This window comes from Octopus sinensis, linkage group LG3 (assembly GCF_006345805.1).
Source record: "Octopus sinensis linkage group LG3, ASM634580v1, whole genome shotgun sequence".
NCBI classification, from domain to species: Eukaryota; Metazoa; Mollusca; class Cephalopoda; order Octopoda; family Octopodidae; genus Octopus; species Octopus sinensis.
In genome coordinates, this window is record NC_042999.1 from 100,751,831 (window position 1) to 100,762,190 (window position 10,360).

The window sequence follows — 10,360 nt, forward strand, 5'->3', positions numbered from 1 at the left end:
TCCGGTTGCCAACTTTTACCTGTTTACATGTAAGAGATTATTTTTATTCGAAAGATTTCAAAAATCTGTTTAACTACCGGTCATAATGTCAACAAGAAATGTAAACATCCTGTTAAATATATATATATATATATATATATATATACCTAAATGGCAGGCTTCCTACAGTTTCCACCTATCAAAATCACTCACAAAACATTGTTTGACCTGAGGCTACAGTAGTAGATACTTGCTCAATGAATGGCATGCTGGGACTGAGGATAGAACCATGTGTTGCAAAGTGAACTCATTAACCACTCAGCCTTCATGATTATAAGTTCTGTACTCTACTGTAATTTCTTCAACTCTGTAATTATCAAAAGCAAAACTGGCTCCAATGGAATTTGAACATGGAACAAAGGAACACAACTGCATAAACAAGACATTTTATTCAGGTTCTATGATTTTAGCTCTGCCTGTCCTGCTCTGACTAAATAATAATAATGGAAAGTAAAGCATAAATTTTTGAATTAACATTGAATATTTTTAGAGAGTCATAAGTCAGAATTTGTGAGTTGTTTAGCCTCAGATCAACCTTTATGAAACAGACTGATAATCAAAAGTACTCCAAACGTATTTTGATAATCAGAAGTATTCTCAAACAGCCAGTGTATCTTGGACTTCATTATCCAATGTATCCTTTAGTTTATTTTTAAAACAGCAGAGTGTAGTTTAAGGTAAATTTGGTTTCTATTTCTGACAGGTTTAATAACTACATAGAGACTTCCCTGTTGGTTTATTTATGAGGTATATTGCTATATTATTAGCTATTTGTAACAACCAGTGCTAAGCTGTATGAAATTAATGATATTCATGAATTTAGAAAAGTTCATATGCCATATGGAGAACAATGATCTGATGTCCTGGAACTAACACTTTGAGAGAAAAAAAATTGTTTTTAACTGTTGAAAATATGTGACACATCTCTCCTCCCCTACCTCCAACATACATAGAATCCACTGTTTTCACCACTCACCTCTCACATGGCCAAAAGTAACAATGTATTCTAGTTACTTTGGTTCAAAGTTTCACTAATCTATTGCTCTAAGTTCATCTGCAGCTTATATATCACTGTCAACTATTTGGTTGTCTCACTCTCTGTACTGAAGACATCTATTTCACCTCATATCTCTCTGAAATCATCATAATTCAATGTATATAACCAGTATTCCTTCTAAGTTGTGTGCTTGTGTGTAGTGCACATTTTACAACTTAGTGCTTAAAGGATAAAAATGTGCACACACAGGTTTCAAGATGAAATCAAATTATTCTTTTAATTGGAGAGATTTAAGCATTGGTTACTCGCATGGATGTACACATACTTTGCAAAGGAAGACAAAGTTTGCACATAGAAAATTACTGGGCATCTCACAGGCAAAAATTAGAGGGGACATTGTATGTAACATACCAAAACTACTGGTGCAGAAGCCAGACAATTTCCTATTTTAAGCTGTTTGTACTAGCTAGTCTCCGTACCCACCTATATAATTGCCAGAAATATCAGAAGACCAAATATGCCTGATTTCTTTCTTAGTATTTAACCCATGTAATACAGCCACTGCATCCATTGTACTACAGAAGTAATATACTCTACATCCTCCTGCAACACAATGCCTCTTACCTTCTGAATCCTCTGATATTTTAGTCAGTTAACCGATTGAAGCTTTTCTTTTTCTCTAATGACAGCCATTGGCAGCAAATGAATCAGCTAAGTTGGTAACTCTAATCATATGTCTTTTAACATACCTCACACAAATGAAGCCAAAATTTTCAACACAAGTGAAGCCTATAATTTCAACAAATAAGTCATAAGACTTATGAAGATCTTCTGGCCAAACACACTTTTACCCAAATGATTCTGTAGTACTCCTGCTAAAAAACATTCACATTTCCTTCTTGCTTTGCTTTGAAACTCAATATATACACAACAATATAACTATCTCCATAGACCAGTCTAACAACAGTATTCATACTCATCTCATGGCAAAAACCTTCTGTAAATACTTCAGCTTAACAAAGTAACAAATCAACAATGTCTCCTCCATCAACAGAGCACTCTAAAGCTTAGCTCTTACCATTCACATGCTTTTCGATCACTCTCTCTCTCTCTCTCACAGCCACCTCTATTTCTCTTTCTCCTCCTCTCTCATCATCATCATCATCATCATTGTTTAATGTCCGTTTGTGATGCTGGCATGGATTGGACAGTTGGACAGGGCTGGCAACGACCCACGCATGAATGGTGCTTATTGCGTACTACCAGCACCAACTAGTCAGGTGGCACTGACATCGGCCACAACTACAATTTCCATTTGATTGTGATTTGATTTTTGATTTTGATTTTGAATTTGACTCAATAGGTCTTCAAGCACAGCGTGTCACCTGACGATTCAAAGGTACTTTTTAAATGGGCTGTTTATGTAACACTGGTATAGGCTACAGCTGTGATCTCACTTTATTTGCTGGGTCTTATCACTTGTAGCATATCTCCAGAGGTCTCGGTCTCTTGTCATTGCCTCTGTGAGGCCAACATTTGAAGGTCATGCTTCACCACCTCATCCCATATCTTCCTGGGTCTCCCTCTTCCATGGGTTCCCTCCACTGTTAGTTGTTAGGGTGTGACACTTCTTCACACAGCTCTCCTCATCCATATGCAACACAGGACCACACGAGCACAGTCATCTCTCTTGTACACCACATCTGATGCTTCTTATGTCCACCATTTCTCTCAGGGTGCTTACACTCTGTCGTGTGTGCACACTAACATTACACATCCAGCAGATCATACTAGCTTCATTTCTTTTAAGCCTACACGTCTTCAGCAGTCATGGTGCGTGTTTTACTGCTGTGTAGTATGGCAGTGTGCACACATGCATTATACAATCTACCTTTCACTCTGAACGAGAGGCCCTTTGTCACCAATAGAAGTAGGAGCTTTCTGAACTTTGCCCAGGCTATTCTTATTCTAGTGGCAATGCTTGCCGAGCATCAATCTCCACTACAGACTTGGTCACCTAGGTAGCGGAAGCTATCAACTACTTGTAGTTTCTGCCCCTGGCATATGATAGAATCTGTTTTCTAAGCATCTGCGGTGTTTATTGCTCCTGTGCATCACAAAAGCTGTCATTCCAGTTAACCTTCCTTTGATGTTGCTGCATCTCTTACGCATCAATAGCTTACACTGGTACATCTTATAGAGTTTCTACCTACACATTTTCTACAGATAGAGCAGGTTTGTGATGTGTTCACCTTCCTACTTACTAGGACTTTGGTTTTTGCAACATTGAATCTAAGGCCTTTTGATTTTAAACCTTGCTTCCACACCTGAAATTTCTTCACTAGTTCTGGTAGTGATTCCACTATGAGAGCAAGGTCATCAGCATAGAGAAGCTTCCAGGGGCAACCTGTCTTGAATTCCTTTGCTTTGTTATTGCCGGGAGGACTATGAGGGGTCCGAGGGCTGATCGTTGGTGAACCCTACTTCTACCTTGAATTCTTCATTATACTCATTGCTGACCCTTACCTTACTAATGGAATCCCTGTACAGGGCCTGCACAGCTCTTATCAATCACTCATCAATTCCTAGTTTCCGCATCACGCACCAGATAAGGAATCAGAGGACCCTGTCAAAGGCTTTCTCCAAGTCAACAAAAACTAAGTGTAGGGGTTCATCTTTGGCTAAGTATTTTTTCTGCAGTTGCCTTACCAGGAATATAGCATCAGTGGTGCTTCTACCTGGCACAAAACTAAACTGCATTTCATCTAAGCAGGCTCTCTCTCTAATTAGTTGGGCTTTGACCCTCTCTGTGACTTTCACCACCTGATCCAGCAGTTTGATACCCCTGTAGTTATTTCTGTCTAAAGCATCACCTTTACCTTTGTAGCAGTTGCTTATGGTGCTGCTACACCAGTCATTGGGTTTGACTCTTTCGTGAACTACCTGGTTTACAATACGGGTGACTAGACCATAATCCATACCACCAGATATTTTAAGCATCTCAGCAGTGATTCCTGATGGGCCGGGGCTTTTCCTGACTTTATCTACCAGGGTGCTATCGATTTGGGTAGCTGGTCCCTCTACTGGGTCAACAATTGGCAGGCTCTCCTCCTCCCATTCATTCTCCACATTCAACAGCCTTTCATAATGGCTTCTCCAAGCCTCATTCTTTGCAGAATCATTAAAAGCAAGTGCACCATCATCCATGTGAGTGAAGGTGCATGGCTCAGTGATTAGAGCATGAAGCTTACAATCATGAAGTTGTGAGTTCGATTCCTGGACCGGGCTGCATGTTGTGTTCTTGAGCAAAACACTTTATTCCATGTTGCTCCAGTTCACTCAGTTGTAGAAATGAGTTGCAATGTCACTGGTGCCAAGCTGTATGGGCCTTTGCCTCTCCCTTGCATAACATCAGTGGCATGGAGAGGAGAAGCTGGTATGCATGGGTGACTGCTGGTCTTCCATAAAAATAACCCTAGGTTGTGCATTCACCGGTGAGGTGCCTTTCTGCCCAGACTTGTACCTTGAAGGGGAACCTCTTAGGTGCACCCATGGTCATTTATGACCGACAGAATTGAATTAGAGTTATATTAAAATTATATATATATATATATATATATATATACTAGCAGAGGTACCTGACATTGCTTGGTATTAAAATGGCATAGTTTGTATATATATTACATGTATATTGAAACAGGTGATACTGGAAAGTGCAGCATTGATGACAAAACATTTGTGGAGTAAATAATGGGCTAATTCGACTAAGCGACATGTCAATCGTCCGTTTGAAGTATTCCAGGCCCTAAGTTGTTGGGGAAAATTGGGGTTGGGGGCATGTGTATGCCTTTGCTGATCTTAGGAAAGTCCCATTTCCCTTCACTATTGAGACTCCATTAATTCAAGGGTAAATATGTAATTATAAATACCTTGCAACCTTGCAACTGCTGCAATAATCATGAATTGGGAATTGAACAATAAATGTGCATTGTTATATATCTTGGACCTGCTACTTAATTATTTTTTGTCAAGAGTTTCACCTCCAGCAGTTCATTATGTCAGTTAGCATACACTGACATAATTCTGCTGTTATGGCGGTAAAGACAGAAAGTTGCCGATTCATAATGTTGTTCACATTAGGATATGAATTATTCATTTATTTATCACAGTAGAATTAAAAGTGAAAGAATAAAAGTGAAACAATATTATATGACATTACAATATAGATCTTATTCTTTCACTTTTGACATGTAATACTGAACCAGTGCTAATGTTATATTGTTTTAATCCAAAAGGAAAAAGAAAATACATGTTGACACTCATGGGGGCTGATACTATTACCTTGTAAAATTTGATTTGATTTGGTCAAGTCGTTTGAAAATGCATAGAGAACAGACAGAGAAAGAATTTTATATATATAGACAAGGAAGTCAATTTGTAGACAGATCTTACAAACCTTGTTTGAGCATATAAAGCTCCAGAAGAAAATAGCTTGAGTGAAAAAACTTGAGCCACTTTAGGATAGCTTTTTCCAATGCATGACTGCTCAGTGGCATGGTTGAAATATCATTGGTTAGCAATAAAGGCTTATCAGTTGTATGTGACCCATAGCGGTCATATGCATGACTGCACGCACAATGTTTTTCAATAGAGGGGGAAATGTAAATAGTGTATTCACATAGACAGAATGCAAAAAATTTAGAATAAGTGAAGTAATGTTGTAGGGAGAGCATACAAATACTGTAAAGACATAGATATTTATGCATGATAAAACTGAAATACACTGAAGTCAATTTTAAGGCAGATGTGGCAAAACTGAATTTAAACACACTGGGTGAACAAAAATTTAAAGTAACTAAATTATTTTTCTGGGAGAACATACAAAAACCGTAACAACAGAGATTTTTATGCACAACTAACTTTAACAACACGGATGTCAGTTTGTAGACAGAAGTTAGTGTGTAAGTTAAAGGGAGAGAGAGAGAGAGAGAGTGTGAAAGAAACAGACATAAGCTAAAAGAGAGGAACTATTACAGAGAGTGAGAGAGAATATGCAAAAGCAAGGGAAACAGAGAATAACAAAAAGAGAGAGAAGAGAGAAATAAACAGAGAGTAAAGAGAGAGAATCAGTTGAAAACTGTAGACGTTTTTAGAGTAAAGCCCATGTAAAACACTGTTTTCCCTAGTTTCTCACTTTGTGTGGGATCTCTGGGCAAAATGTTACAGTTCATGACTATCCTTGGCACATAAGTAATATGTGTAAAGTTTGGTGAAATTTGGTTGAAAACTGTAGAAATGCATACGTACATTACACTCAGACATCCTTTGTTTTATATATATATAGATATATATTAAAGTAACAAAGTTAATGTCTGGTCATAGAGCAACCAATGGTTTTGCATCCACGAAGGCTGTAGCTTTGCAGACTCTAGTCTGAAGACAATTTTAACTCTTCACCTGAAGACATTACACATCCAGCAGATCATACTAGCTTCATTTCTTTCAAGCCTACACATGTCTTTAGCAGTCATGCCCCATGTTTCACTGTTGTTTTGAATTAATTATGCATTATCTTGTAGCTGCAAGGTTTTGATGATGTGATTGCATATTTTGAGAATGACAATGTGTAAAAGGCTAGATCTAGCTGGTATGAACATAAAAACAGGTAAAATATTTTTGTTGGACATGGCTGGTTTAAATGCTAAAAGGTCAAGTTCCTTCAAGTTTTTTTTATTAAATTGATGGTTGACAGTTGGTGCAACCATGAACAAAGGGTTTTTTTCTCCTATATTTCCTTCAGTTCCAAGAAAGTTAATTCCATGTTGAACATTTTAATGTAGTTTTTTCTCATAAGATAGCTTCATCTTGTTAGGTATAAATATTTGTTTTTGTTTCTTTTTATATTTGTCCATTCTGGAGATTTTAATACCCACTCTTGTGATTACTGGTCACAGAGATTCTTTCTTTTTACTACCTGATGAGTGATATAGTGCATAGAACATTCTTGAGGTAAGATCACACATATTTTCTTCATATCATATGTCAGAGGTTAGCTTCTTTTTTCTGTTCTTTCACTTTGTAGTTTTGGCATCTTTTCTAAAAAATACCATACTAAAATTATTTATGGTATATTCTGGAGCACACAAGCATACACACATTCTTTTCTACTCTAGGCACAATGTCCGAAATTTTTGGGGAGGGGGCCAGTCAATTAGATCGACCCTGGTACACAACTGGTACTTAATTTATTGACTCCAAAAGGATGAAAGGCAAAGTTGAACTCAGAACGTAAAGACAAATGAAATACCACTAAACATTTTGCCCAGCATGCTAATGTTTCTGCCAGCTTGCCAATTTAGCATACACACATATTATAAAGTCATTTTGACTAGAACTTAAAGTTTCAATTGACTAGAAAAAATTTTGCTTCTATTTCATGCCTGTGCCATGTAAAAAGCATTTGTGCTGGTGCTACATAGAAAACACCCAGCACACTCTGTAAAGTGGTAGGCATTAGGCAGGGCATCCAACCATAGGTACCATGTCATAACAGACAATTAGAGTCTGAGCAGCTCTCTGACTGGCAGCTCCCATTAAACTGTCCAACCCATGCCAATATGGAAAACAAATGTTAAATGATGATGATGATATTTATTTAGGACAAAAGATGGAGAACTTCAGAAGAAGAAGAAGTGGAGAATAAGGTAGTGAACTACAGTTGTAATTTAGATTCTAAATAAAAGGAGTTTTTATTTTATTAGGAGTAGTAATATGATCAATGGTCAGGTAAATAAATTCAAAGGTAGGCAAAAGATGGTGAGCAAGTGAGAAAGAACAAAGAAAGAATATATAGAAATAAATAAAATATGTGCACATACAGGAAAATAGCACATAGGATGGATCCATGATCATTCAGTATGTGAGAGCAGAAACTGTCTGGACTACTGTTCACATTTATGGTTGTCGCACAGTATTAAACAGCAAAACTAGAACCGCTGTTTATGAAAAAGATTGTGTCAAAGCAAGTTACTGGGGGATGTTGAAAGCGCTTAAATTCTATTCACTATAGAGAGAAATAGGAAAGATATACAATGGACTATATACATAGAAGATCCTTTAAGGGCTGGCTTGCATCAAACTTCAGTATTTAGAAATATATCAATCCAAAAAGTAGTCATTGCTTCACAAACCCATAAGTTCTACCTTTCCCTTTGAAAGTCAGGACCTTGTTCTACAATAGACCAATGTTCAAAGGCCCATAGCATCAAAACAAACTGAGCAATCTACATGAAATGGATATAAATGTATTCAAAAGGTATCTGGATAATATACATTATGAGGGCAGTAGCATTAAATTCCCTCATTCACCAAAAGCTAAGTACTGTAGAAAAGTACTAATTGCAGAGGCATTGCTTCAGCATGGTTACAGCTGTTGGGCTGGAAATAAAAAAAGAATAAACAAAATTTTGCCCACTGGAATTTAAAACAATGTGGTTACAAAGTGAACCTTGTAAGCACATACATAAAGTGAGCCTTGTAAACACATGCACATACTCACACACACACAAAAACTTACATTTCAACCGTAGCTGCACACACACCCACACATACAAGAGCAAGGGGCAGAGATAGGGGAGATAGAGAGAGAGGGGAGGTTGAGAAAGAAAGTAAACAAGACAAAAACGAAAAGAGAAAAACTAATTCATGAAGTGTGAAGTAGTTGAACTCGCAATGCCTGATTGATATTTTAAAATGTCGTTTTTTTTAAATTTTTTTATTTCATAACCAATCAAAAATATAAAAAATTAAGCATTTTACTCTTCAATTAGGAATTATTATAATTTGCAGACACAAAAATAAAAAAAATAAAAAATAAAGGAATTACAATACACAATGTATATAAGTGTATGTATGCCTTATATATATATATATATATATATATATATATATATATATATATATATATATATATACATATATATATATAAATAATCACCTGTATATATAATGATATATATACATATGTATATTTTGGGAGTGTTTTCAGTGTTATGTATATATATATACACATATATATTATGTATATGTACTTTATATATTATATATATATATATATATATATATATATATATATATATATATATATATATATATATATTATATTAAATTAGAGATAAAACCACTATCAGGCAAATCAAATTTATAAGTTTAAATTATTAATTTAAATAATTTTTAAAATCTTAACTTAATTTAAATATTTTAATTTGGAATTTTATTTCTATGTATTGGCTTATGTTTTTCACTGTTTGATTTGCCTGATAGTGGTTTTATCTCTAATTTAATATAATATATATATATATTTATACCATAAAATTAGATTTAATCCTAAATCTAATTTTTCCCTGTAAGTTTGGATTTGCTCCCTAATATTATTATTATTATTATATATATATATATATATATACATATATATATATTATGCATATGTACTATATATGTATATATATATATATTATATATATATATATATATATACATATACATACATACACACACACACAAATGCATTTATGTGTTCATATACATGCACACACATGCATGACAGGGTACTGAATGTTTATATCATGCTTAATGATAGCTTTTATTTTATATATATATTACATACATTATATATATATATATATAGAAACATACATATATATATATATATATATATATATATATATATATAATATGTGTGTATATATACACACATACATATACACATAAACGAACATACAAGAAATATTTACAAATGTGTTTACATACAAATGTATGTAACTGACAGAAGAAAGTTTTCAAAAACAATTTTAAGCACAGTCAACTGGGAGGAAAAAAAATAAATATTTTGGCAAATTTCTAACAAGAATTACAGAGGTTTAATTTAAATATACAGCCATTAGTTATAGCAGCGCAATTGACCTGCGTATGTTTGCACATACATACACACACACTCCTACAGTATGTATATGTGCATGTGTGTCTGTGTGTATAATACATGCATACATTTATTTACATACACATATTAACTACATCCATTTCTACATACATACACATAATAGTGAGTATATGTGTGTGTGAATATATGTTTGTGTGTGTATATATGTGTCTGTATATATATATATATATAATATATATATATATATATATATATATATATATATTTATAATATGTATCTATATGTGTCTGTGTGTGAGTATACTTATATATATATATTTATATACACATAAATATCTGTAACGTGTAAGCAAATACAACCTGTTGCATGTTCAGGTTGTTGGCAG